An 11,577-nucleotide genomic window follows, 5' to 3' on the forward strand; every position below is an offset into this window, starting at 1 on the left:
GACTACGTCCCCGGTAACTCTCCACCCCGAGCTGACAGGGGGGCAGCAAGAGTCTCCGCTCCCATTCCTCCAGGAGACTGGCCCAGGAGCGCCCCCTCTGTCTGGCAGCAGCCAGGAGGAGCACACGGCAGAAAGGGTTTTTACATTCAACCCTACCTCTTAGGTTTAGCAATAGTTTCAAAACCATTCTTTAGCATCTAATCTCTTTCTCCTGCAGGAGCAAAAAAAGTTTGTTTTTTTTTAAAGTGAACTCTTAAACGATATATTTACTTTGTTCATCTATCTACCCTGTGCTCACTGATCTGCATTAACAGCTGCAGTAAGACACCCTTGCTCCTGTACTAAGGTCCTCTTGCAATGAAGGCCAATCTATCACCATTTAAATAACACTCTGCCATTCTGTTTTTCCTACCAAAGTGGATAACTTCACACTTATGCACGTTAGACTGCAGGGTCTGGGAAACTGAAGGCAGAGGCACTAATGGAGGAGCAATTACAATTGAGGATACGCAATTAGGTGAATGCAGATATGGCAGGTGAAGTGGGGAGGGACGACCCACAACCGCAGCCCCCTCCCAACCACCACCCCACTCCCTCCCCACTTCACCTACCATATCTGCATTCATCTAATTCTGGCCTCTTGCCTATCCTCAATTGTAATTGTTCCCTCATTAGTGCCTCTGCCTTCAGTTTCCTCGACCCTGCAGTCTAACGTGGATAAGTGTGAAGTTATCCACTTTGGTAGGAAAAACAGAATTTCAGAGTGTTATTTAAATGGTGATAGATTGGGAAATGTTGATGTACAAAGGGACCTGGGTGTCCTTGTGCACCAATCACTGAAAACAAGCATGCAGGTGCAGCAAGCAGTTGAGGAAAATGGTATATTGGCCTTCATTGCGAGAGGACTTGAGTACAGGAGCAAGGATGTCTTACTGCAGCTGTACAGGGCCTTGGTGAGACCACACCTGGAATATTGTGTGCAGTTTTGGTCTCCTTACCTAAGAAAGGATAAACTTGCCATAGAGGGAATGCAGTGAAGGTTCACCAGACTGATTCCTAGGATGGAAGGATTGTCGTATGACGAGAGATTGGGCTGACTAGGCCTGTATTCACTGGAGTTTAGAAGAATGAGAGGGGATCTCATTGAAATGTATAAAATTCTGACAGAATGGACAGACTGGATGTGGGGATGATGTTTCCTCTGGCTGGAGGCATCTAGGACAAGGGGGTCAAAGTCTCGGGATAAAGGTAGGCCATTCAGGACTGAGATGAGGGGAAACTTCTTAACTCAGAGGGTGATGAGCCTGTGGAATTCTCCACCACAGAAGGCTGTGGAGGCCAAGTCATCGAATATATTTAAAAAGGAAATGGATAGATTTCTGGACTCTAAAGGCGTCAAGGGGTATGGAGAGAGCAGGAGTATGGCGTTGAGTTAGAGGATCAGCCATGATCATATTGAATGGTGGACCAGGCTCGAAGGGCCGAATGACCTACTCCTGCTTCTATTTTCTATGTTTCTAAACTCTGGATTTATTCCCTCTCTACCTCTCTCCGCCCCTCTACTTCTCTTTCCTCCTTTAAAACATTTCTTAAAACCTGCCTCTTTGACCAAGCTTTTGGCCCTCTGCCCTAGTATTGCCTAATGTGGCTTGGTGTCAAATTTTGCCTCTTAAAACTCCAGTGAAGCGCCTTGAGACATTTTACTATGTTAAAGGTGCTATATAAATATAAATTGTTGTTGGTGAATATCTTAACAGTGTGAGAACCAAATGACTGGTCCTGCTCCTATTTCATAGGTTCAGGCAATGCAGAGAAGTGGGAGGTGTAATTGGACACCAGTTGCCCAGTATTCAGCAAATCTAACAGCACAGGAGGAGATCATTCAGCCCTTCATGCCAGTGTCGGCTCCTTAAAAGAGCCCTACAATTAGCCCTACTCGCCTCCACTGTTATTTGACCCGGTCAGTGGGCAGGTAATGCAACCTTCAAGCTCAGCTTGACAGCCAATGTATCAAAATCAAAGGCCTTTTTTCTACAGCAGTCTCTATTTACTCAGTGCTGGGCCTTGGTTCCTGAATCCTCCACAGAATAATAGATGCATAATTACACACGTCCACCTTGTGATGAAGTGCTGTACATAGGAATTGGTAGCGAAGGGGAGACCAAGGTTTATCTCGTCCACCTTGTACCAGTCTGGTAATTGCATGACACAATAATACTGGAGCTATTGATTAATTGCAACAATCAATCTCTATCAACTAGTTTACAACAGACCCAGAATGAAGGAAAATCCCAGTGGGGGAGAGCCAAGAGGTTCTGTCCTGAAAATAATCAATCAAATTTGCATTTCAATGTATCAGTACTAGCTGCTTCCACTGTTCCTCTAGGGAGTTTGTTCCATGGAGTGACAACTCATTCAGTGAAAGATTAATTCTGCAGATTAGTTTTGAACTTATCCTTCCCCCCCCCACCACCCTCCCCCACCCCCGCTCACTCCGTCACCTCCTGCTGCGTCCTCTAGTACCACTGTTCTGGGTTCCCAACCATTTGGATCCCAGTTGTATAAGATGTCGACTTTATTGACAACACTGGTTCAGTGCTCCTGTTTAATGTCAGAATTTATCACAAAATGCAAGAAGCTCGTTGTGAAAGCTGTTTTTATATTGGCTTGGGCAGGGTTACAGCCAAGTCCTGAGCAAAATTTCAAAGAAGAGTCATTCAACTCGAAACGTTAACTCGGTTTCTCTCTCCACAGATGTTGCCAGCCCTGCTAAGTGTTTCCAGCACTTTCTGTTTTTATTTCAGATCTCCAGCATCTGCAGTATTTTGCTTTTATTCTATTGCCAGAGCAAAATTGTCCGATACATTATTGACGATGGCTAGGGAAAAATGGGTCTGGGAGACTTAGGGAATCTAGCAAGTTTAACTTGGGGTTTTACCACAAGTTATGCCCCATGAGTCAGAACCTGATCGTTCACTAAAGCCAATTGAAAAAGCAGCCTAGCTCAGAAGATAATGACCTAAATGTTCAGGTCACCAACTCCCCAGGATTGTCCTGGTGTCTCCAGAAATTAAAAATTAATCTCCTGGACACTATCAGCAACCAAAAGAAAAATTAAAATAGTTTTGTCAGCCTTGGCTCAGGGGATAGCACTGTCATCTCTGAATCAGAAGGTTGTGGGTTTAAGTGCCACTCCAGAACCTAAGCACAAAAGTTAAAGCTGATGTGATGCTGTGGGAGTGCTGCACTGTCAGAGATGCTGTCTGTTGATACCCTGGTGTGATGCTGTGGGAGTGCTGCACTTTCAGAAATACTGTCTGCCTATACCCTGGTGTAATGCTGTTGGAGTGCTGCACTGTCAGAAATACTGTCTGCTTATACCCTGGTGTGATGCTCTGGGAGTGCTGCACTGTCAGTAGTACTGTCTGCCTATACCCTGGTGTGATGCTCTGGGAGTGCTGCACTGACAGAGGTGCTGTCTTTTGCATGAGATGTGTAAGTAAGGCCCCATCTTCCCTCCCAGTTAGACATAAAAGACCCCATTACACTACCCTGTAGAAGAGCAGGCCAGTTATCCCCAGTGAGCTGGCCAATATTTATCCCTCAAAGTACATCACAAAAACAAATGATATGATTATTATCACATTGCTGTTTGTGGGAGCTTGCTGTGCACAAATTGGCTGCTGTATTTCCTACATTACAACAGTCACTACACTTCAAAAAGTACTTCAATGGAGGAGAACTTCCAGATGATGGTGTTCCCATGCATCTGCTGCCATTGTCCTTCTTTGATGAACTAGTACAATTGACAAGGGGGAAAGCCAACCTAGGAATAGGAACCATACGGAGACATGGTCACAAGGAGATCAAAGCTGGGAACTAAATATTCAGGGGTATGTGATTTTTCAAAAGAGCAGACAGGAAGAAATTTGTTTGATGAACAATAATAGACGTTCAAGAAAATAGTTCATTGCTCACAACAAAGATCCATCAAAGTGAGGAAGAAGGATTCTAGGAAGGGGATAAACCAACCATGGTTAAACAAGGAAGTTAAGGATAGTATTGAAGAGGGTACTCCCTCCTATCCAGCAACTACCACATAGGCCAGTTGAAGAGGAGAAATTACAATCCCCGATCACACAGCGACCACAGAGACTCAGGCTTCCTTTCACCGGTTTTATTCAAGCATATGCAAGGGAGCCGCAATCATTCCTAAGAATGACCCAGCTCCCAGATTGATTACATTTTACTACTTTTGTACTTTATCTCATCACAATACATTTGAGTACATCTGAATATATCCAATCGGTAACCGACACACAGGTACCATGTTAAAACTATCCTATTGAGTACATAAACATGTGATTTTGCTAACCAATTATTCTAAAGTGTGTATACATAATTATATTATCCAATCAAAATTAAAACACATATGCAAAGACCTTGATTCTCATAACTCAGGACTGTTTGTGTTTCATCAAAGCCCCCTCTTTGTCCATTGTATGTCTTCCCATGTCTAAGCTAAAACCATCTGCCCCTTCCCTATGTGAGAGGGGAACACACCTAATCTAACTTATTTCCTTTCTTGTGTCTCTAGTCTGACTCTCAAGGCTGTGCAATGTTCATCTGGTAATCGTCAACTCTTAATATGCTTAGCAGCCATGTCTGCCTGGAGATTTTAAGTGTTCTTCAGTAAATTCTTACAGTGTTCTCTTTTAGCATTTTTAATTTTCCCCTAACAGTCCCCCCTTTTGGCCCTTGGCAAAGCCCAAGCTGGCCACACCTTAAGTTGAGAATTCCTCTTCTGGTCCTTCGGGTGGCCAGTCGTCCAGACCAGAGGAATCCTAAACCACCTGGTTGTATAACATAACCTTCCCTTCTCTTGTCTTTTCCGTTGAAGTTTGCATAGGTCGGAGAACTGAAGCGCACCTTTGGTTTGTTGCTGTCTGTGCCTGGAGAGTCCCTTTCCAGGTTTTACGTTGGTAGCACAAAGTAAGTCCCCATAAAGGAACTCAGTCATTGAGTTGAGGAAGCACTATTGCCTTAAATGCTTCTTGAATCGGTAAAGCAATGAATGCAACTTTGTTTGTGTTTGTGAATACCTCCAGCATTTGGCATGAACGCACAATGTAATTTCTTGATTCTGAACAACAATCTCTGGTACTCATCAGTACCATGTCTTTTACATAGGATATATATCCACGTAGCCCTATGCCGAATACCATCTGCCTATCTTATCTACGCCTAGGGACTCGAACCTATTGCTGTTCAGGAAAGTCCCATTTGGATGATGGTCTTGGGGAATGGCCATGATAAATTTTATAACTCCATCCTCTCCTCCACCTTGAGGTTGCGTAATTACCAATTCTTGCAGCTCCTTGCATGAATTTATGAGGTTTAATTGGTAAACTGACTCGAACATGTGTTCGGGAATTGTTCCTAACCTGATATCTTCAATATTGGATTTTACCCCATCAATTAGATCTCATGCTAGTGTATCACATGCCCTCCCTGTGGCTTGTGATTCGGCTGTGTCTATTATCCCATCTGCGGTCTGCCTAAGAATCCATAGCAGACCCTCTCCATGTAACTCCACGGATGTCAGGGCATATCCTGCCCCGTGTGCACTGTAGTGCAACCCTCGGGCAGTCTTAGCAGCCACCCAGGAGGCATAATCATTTAAGTCATAGATCTGACCTGAATTAAGTATGGAATTGGCACTCCCAAGTAGCCCTCCGATGTCTCCTAATATATTACTTTTTAACCTAACCTGTGCTTTTGCTCTAATTCCCGGAACAATTTGAAATTTATAGTCATTGACTATCCTTTTCAGTTGGCTTCTAGCCCATTTTATGGAATTCTGGTGACTGTGACAAGTGGTATGCAATACTGACAGTAGTTCTGAGATATTGTATGTTACTTCCAAGGAGACCATAGTTACATCATGTAGTAGTGGTTTCGACTTTCCTATCCTGACTATCCCATCTGTGGGGGGACTTACTACATCTGGACATTGAGTAGGTCTTTGATACCCACACGTCGTCAAAGTGAAACATTGTGTATCATAACAATCATGCCTGTCTATTACATATTTACATGTTTCTTTGATAACATTGTCCCTCAAGATCCGGTTCCCAAACAAAGGGAGGTAGGTCTGTCCATCTGGCGGTCACATTAATCTCTTGTCACAACCAAATACTTGTTGATGAAAAACTGGTAGGGGGCGTGTATGTTCTACATCCCCCATATCACCAACCCAGTCCAGTTCTCGTTGTTACACCCGAGTGGTGTTAACTGGACTGGCTGCCCTGATGCTGTTAAATGTAAAGTACTCTTACAACTCTTTGTGTGATCACACATGGGGTCCTGTTCCCAATTGTTTGTTTGATGTGTCCGTGTAGTGACTTGATCTGTAATCCAGGTGTTGGGCTTTCTTATCCATTCCCCACTTCCTCCTTGGGGAAGTAGTACGTACTGCCCAGGGTGAAGGCAGGTGTCGTTATTGACTTTGACCGTTGGTGCTTCCCATGCCAGCGCTGACACGCCCATAGCCAGGATCACGGTCCTGTGGAAACATTAACATTGGCTCCCGTTATCCGGGTTACCGCTTGGTGATTCATCAAATATCTTTAACTGTGTGCAATGCCTCCATTTATTTCCCATTTTCAAATGTGCATGTATCACCTGTCATAATTACCTCATATGGTCCATGCCACCTGGGCCAAACCCTGTTCGCTCAGGGCTCACCCTGACCATCACCTTAGTCCCCACTTGGGGGGTCCATTGTTGCTCTTTGGATTTGCCTGTTTCCATATCCTTAGTCATCTGTCAGTTCCTAACTTCCTTTCTTAACTCATGTAATTGCTTACTTAATTCCCTTACATTGTCCCGTATTTTTCCTTTCAGTGGCCCTACATCCCCTCCTACGAGAATCCCTTCGGGTAATTGCATGGCCCTTCCTGTTATCAATTTCATGCAGTGAACCTGGTAGTCCTACTTGGTGTAGCCCTAAGGCGCATCAGAATGCTGGGCAATACGGTGGCCTGGCTGTTCTCTGTCTCCTGAATTGCTTTGGCTACAGATGTTTTTAAAGTTCGATTCATCCTTTCCACCATCCCTGAACTCTGTGGGTGGTAAGGAATATAGAATTTCTGTTTAATCTCCATAAGATTACACATTTCTTTAATGACTCTCTCTGTGAAATGACTTCCCTGATCTGAATCCATTTGGGTAGGCACCCCCACTCCTTCCAATTTAGTCTCTCCTGCTGCTGTCTCATGTCGGAACTCAATTCCTTAAACTGTCAACACAACTCTACAATGCACCTTCTTTTGCTATCTTTCAATGGCTCACTATCTTCACTTCTAGTGGCAGTTCTCTCTGGGAGCCACTTAACTCTGCCTGTCATCAGAGTGTTAATCCTGGGGTCTTACTCTTTGTAGCTCACTGGCACATTAATATGGTCAGTAATACATCTAATTAGCCTTTTCCCAGCTTTCCCTTTACCTGTATCTATCTTGTGGTAAATTGTTGTTAAGTATTATTTCTCCTTACCCTTCAATTGCCTCAACTACAGATACTGAATAGTTTTACCTCTAAGGTTTTTTTTTTGCCCTGACCACGATCATCCTAAGGTTGTCTTGAGGTCAGTTTCTCTATTGTCTTGATCGTTTAAAATGTTTCCTTACTCTTTAGGCCATATTAACTATTCCATGTCAATGGGGATCTCTGTCTCTAGATCTTTGCTTATCTTCCCCCTGTGCAGTTCCAATGTCTCAGTTGATGGCCAGATTATCAAATTCATTTCCCTTAAAGCAGGTTGTACGTTATGTCCCCTTTCCCTACTTTCCTCATACCATTTTACACATGCAACTGCTGCCATCTTATCTTGCTCAGGTTGTCTGGAGAGACTTTGCAGTCCTATAAAATATTCTCATAACAGTTTTAAAACAGAAATCAGGCATTGACATGTTTTACTTCCTTATCTTCCTCTCAAACAACATCTTATTGACTCAAAAGTAACCCACTAAATTATGTCTGACCTTTTATCCCAGGTTCATTAACTCAGTCAAAAATTGGATTTCCGCCAAACTTTGTCAAGGTCTTGAGCTTAACTTCACATTTTGGGAACAAACTTACAAATACAAAAGATTGCAGCATTTGAATTAGTGCCAATTGTTGTCAAAAGCCTTTTAAAATAAAAATTCCCTTTTGAGAAGTTTATCAAGAACCAAACCTCAAAATTTTAAACTTTAGTCTGAACTGTAATTTACACTATCAAAATTAAAGCAACCTCTTTTTCATGTGTAATGGTTTGTATCCAGATTAGAAGTCCCATATGTTTATCGACACATCCTTTATCTTTGAAGAACATCCTCGTTATTCAAAGTAACCTGTTAAATTACACTGCACTTTACCGCACAAGATTGTCCCAAATTCAAATTACAGTGCTTTTGGAATGCAGATTTCCATTAATATTTAATTCATCTCTTCAAAAGAAACCCCTTTTTATCCATTGGAACCACCTAGACCGTGTGTTTATGTCTTTTGGTTTTTCCTAGAATCCTTCTGAATTTCAGGTAATTTTTTTTCCCTCAGAATTTTAGAATACCAACTCGTAAGTATCAATCCCAATCAGCTTGGAAGCTGGTGATGAGGGTTATTTCCTACTAGTCTGCAAGGGGGGTGGTACAAGGGTTGGTTCATCTCAAACAAAGGCAAGCCCTGTTTTATCATTCCACTACCTTCAAATTGCGATTTTTGCCAGAAATCTCAACTCAAACCTTATACTCAAAACTTTGGAATGTTTGAGTATACTTTTCCTTTAATCTAATATGGGGCTTTTGACTCTAAAGTGCTGAACTACACACACAAAAGACAATTTAGGGACGAAAACACGTTAAAGCTCACATACAAATGCTTCCTTGCACACAAACAAACACATATGTAAATGTATGTATTTATATTCATATAATATTGAACTTTACTCTAAACGAAGTTTCAAGTAGCAGTGGGGGGAATAAAGAGATCTTGGAGGCTCCACCTATAGGGACAATTAAACTGACTGAAGCTCACATTTCCTCTGCTCCTGCCTGTCACTGCTCACTAACTCCCCTAGGGGTACTGCCTTTCCCTCTCTCTCCTCAGCACAAACATCTCTTGAAACTTCAATCAATTCCTTTCTTTTAAGTTAGAAAAGTTCAGTAGGGGACCTTTCAGGTCCCCTGTTGCTGCGACCGGCGCAAGTCGACCGAGGTATTTCTGTATTAGTTTAGTTTGTTGCAGACACAGACTCAAAATGAGTACTGTAGCTTTGTCAGTTTTATCGTTAGTCTGAGCTTCCACCACTCCTTGGAGCGTAACGGTGGGTCGCTCGGCTGCCACCCTTGTTGCTTCATTTTGCTGATCAGCTTTTATGCTTCCTGGAAAGTTGAAGGGACATGATTCCTTCACCTCCCCAATCCGCAACGAACTCGAGTTCATCCTTCTCAGTCATACTCACATTCACAACTTAAACAGGGACATTCACACATTAAACAGGGACCCACAGTTCCCCCGAGACACTCCGTCTCCAAAAACAGGGACCCACAGTTCCCCCGAGACACTCTGTCTCCAAAAACAGGGACCCACAGTTCCCCCGAGACACTCCGTCTCCAAAAACAGGGACCCACAGTTCCCCCGAGACACTCCATCTCCACGAGGTTCACTCACCCCAACTGCCCACCTGAGTCTCCCTGGCCGAAATGTTCGGATCTGCCTTATTAGGCCTCCGTAGTGGTCTGACATGAGCAACCGGAGAGTATCTTTCAAAAAGAAAACACTCATCAGATCATTGTTCTGCCTTCACAGAGGTCCGGGTGAATCCTGTCAACTATGCCAACTGAAGAGGGTATTCCCTCCTATCCAGCAACTACCACATAGGCCAGTTGAAGAGGAGAAATTATAACCCCGATCACACAGCGACCACAGAGACTCAGGCTTCCTTTCACCGGTTTTATTCATGCATATGCAAGGGAGCCGCAATCATTCCTGAGAATGACCCAGCTCCCAGATTGATTACATTTCACTACATTTGTACTTTTTCCTTTCACAATACATTTGAGTACATTTGAATACATCTAATCGGTAACCAACACACAGGTACCATGTTAAAACTATCCTATTGTTCTATCATATTACAAAAACATGTGATTTTGCTAACCAATTATTCTAAAAGTGTATACATAATTATATTATCCAATCAAAATTAAAACACGTACGCAAAGACCTTGATTCCCATAACTCAGGACTGTTTGTGTTTCATCAAAGCCCCCTCTTTGTCCATTGTATGTCTTCCCATGTCTAAGCTAAAACCATCTGCCTCTTTCCTATGTGAGAGGGGAGTACACCTAATCTATCTTACATCCTTTCTTGTGTCTCTAGTCTGACTCTCAAGGCTGTGCAATGTTCATCTGGTAATCGTCAACTCTTAATATGCTTAGCAGCCATGTCTGCCTGGAGATTTTAAGTGTTCTTCAGTAAATTCTTACAGTGTTCTCTTTTATCATTTTTAATTTTCCCCTAACAGTATCAAATTGAAAGAAAAAACATACAGTGCGGCAAAGATTAGTGATAAGCCAGAGGATTGGGAAAGTTTTAAAAACTAACAAACAATGACCAAAAAATAATAAAGAGGGAGAAAATAAACTTTGAGGGTAAACTAGCAAGCAATATAAAAATGGACAGTGAGAGCTCCTTTAAATATTTAAAAAGGAAGAGAGAGGCCAAAGTGAACATAGGCCCCTTAGAGAATGAGGCTGAGAAATAATAATGGGGAACCAGGAAATGGCAGAGGTGTTGAATAAATACTTTGCATCAGTCTTAATGGCAGAAGACACTAATAGCATTCCAAAAATACTAAATAATCCAGTGGTAAAAGCTGGGGAGGAAATAAATACAATAACTATCACTGGAGAAAAAGTACTGGGGAAACTAATGGGGCTAAAGGCCGATAAGTCCCCTGGACCTGATGGGTTGCATCCTAGGATATTCAAGGAAGTAGCTACACAAATAGTGGATGCACTGGTAGTAATCTTCCAAGAATCCTTAGATTCTGGAAAAGTCCCAGAGGACTGGAAAACAGCCAATGTAACGCCCTTATTCAAAAAGGTAGGGAGACAAAAAACAGGTCACTGTAGGCCAGTTAGCTTAACATCTGTCATTGGGAAAATGTTAGAGTCTATTTTAATGAATGTTATAGCAGAGCATTTAGAAATATATAATATAATCAAGCAGAGTCAGCATGGCTTCATGAAGGGGAAATCAGGCCTAGCAAATTCATTAGAATTCTTTGAGGAGGTAACAAGCAGGATAGATAAAGGGGAACCAGTAGATGTAATATGTTTAGATTTCCAAAAGACATTCAATAAGTTACCACACATAAGGTTAATAAGATGAGAGTCCATTATGTTGGGGGTAGTATATTAGCCTCGATAGAGGATTGGCTAACTAATAGAAGACAGAGAGTTGGGATTAGGGGGGCATTTGCAGGATAGCAACCTGTAACTAGTGGAATGCTGCAGGGATCAGTGCTGGGGC

This window comes from Cetorhinus maximus, chromosome 9 (assembly GCF_964194155.1).
Source record: "Cetorhinus maximus chromosome 9, sCetMax3.hap1.1, whole genome shotgun sequence".
Classification (NCBI taxonomy): Eukaryota; Metazoa; Chordata; class Chondrichthyes; order Lamniformes; family Cetorhinidae; genus Cetorhinus; species Cetorhinus maximus.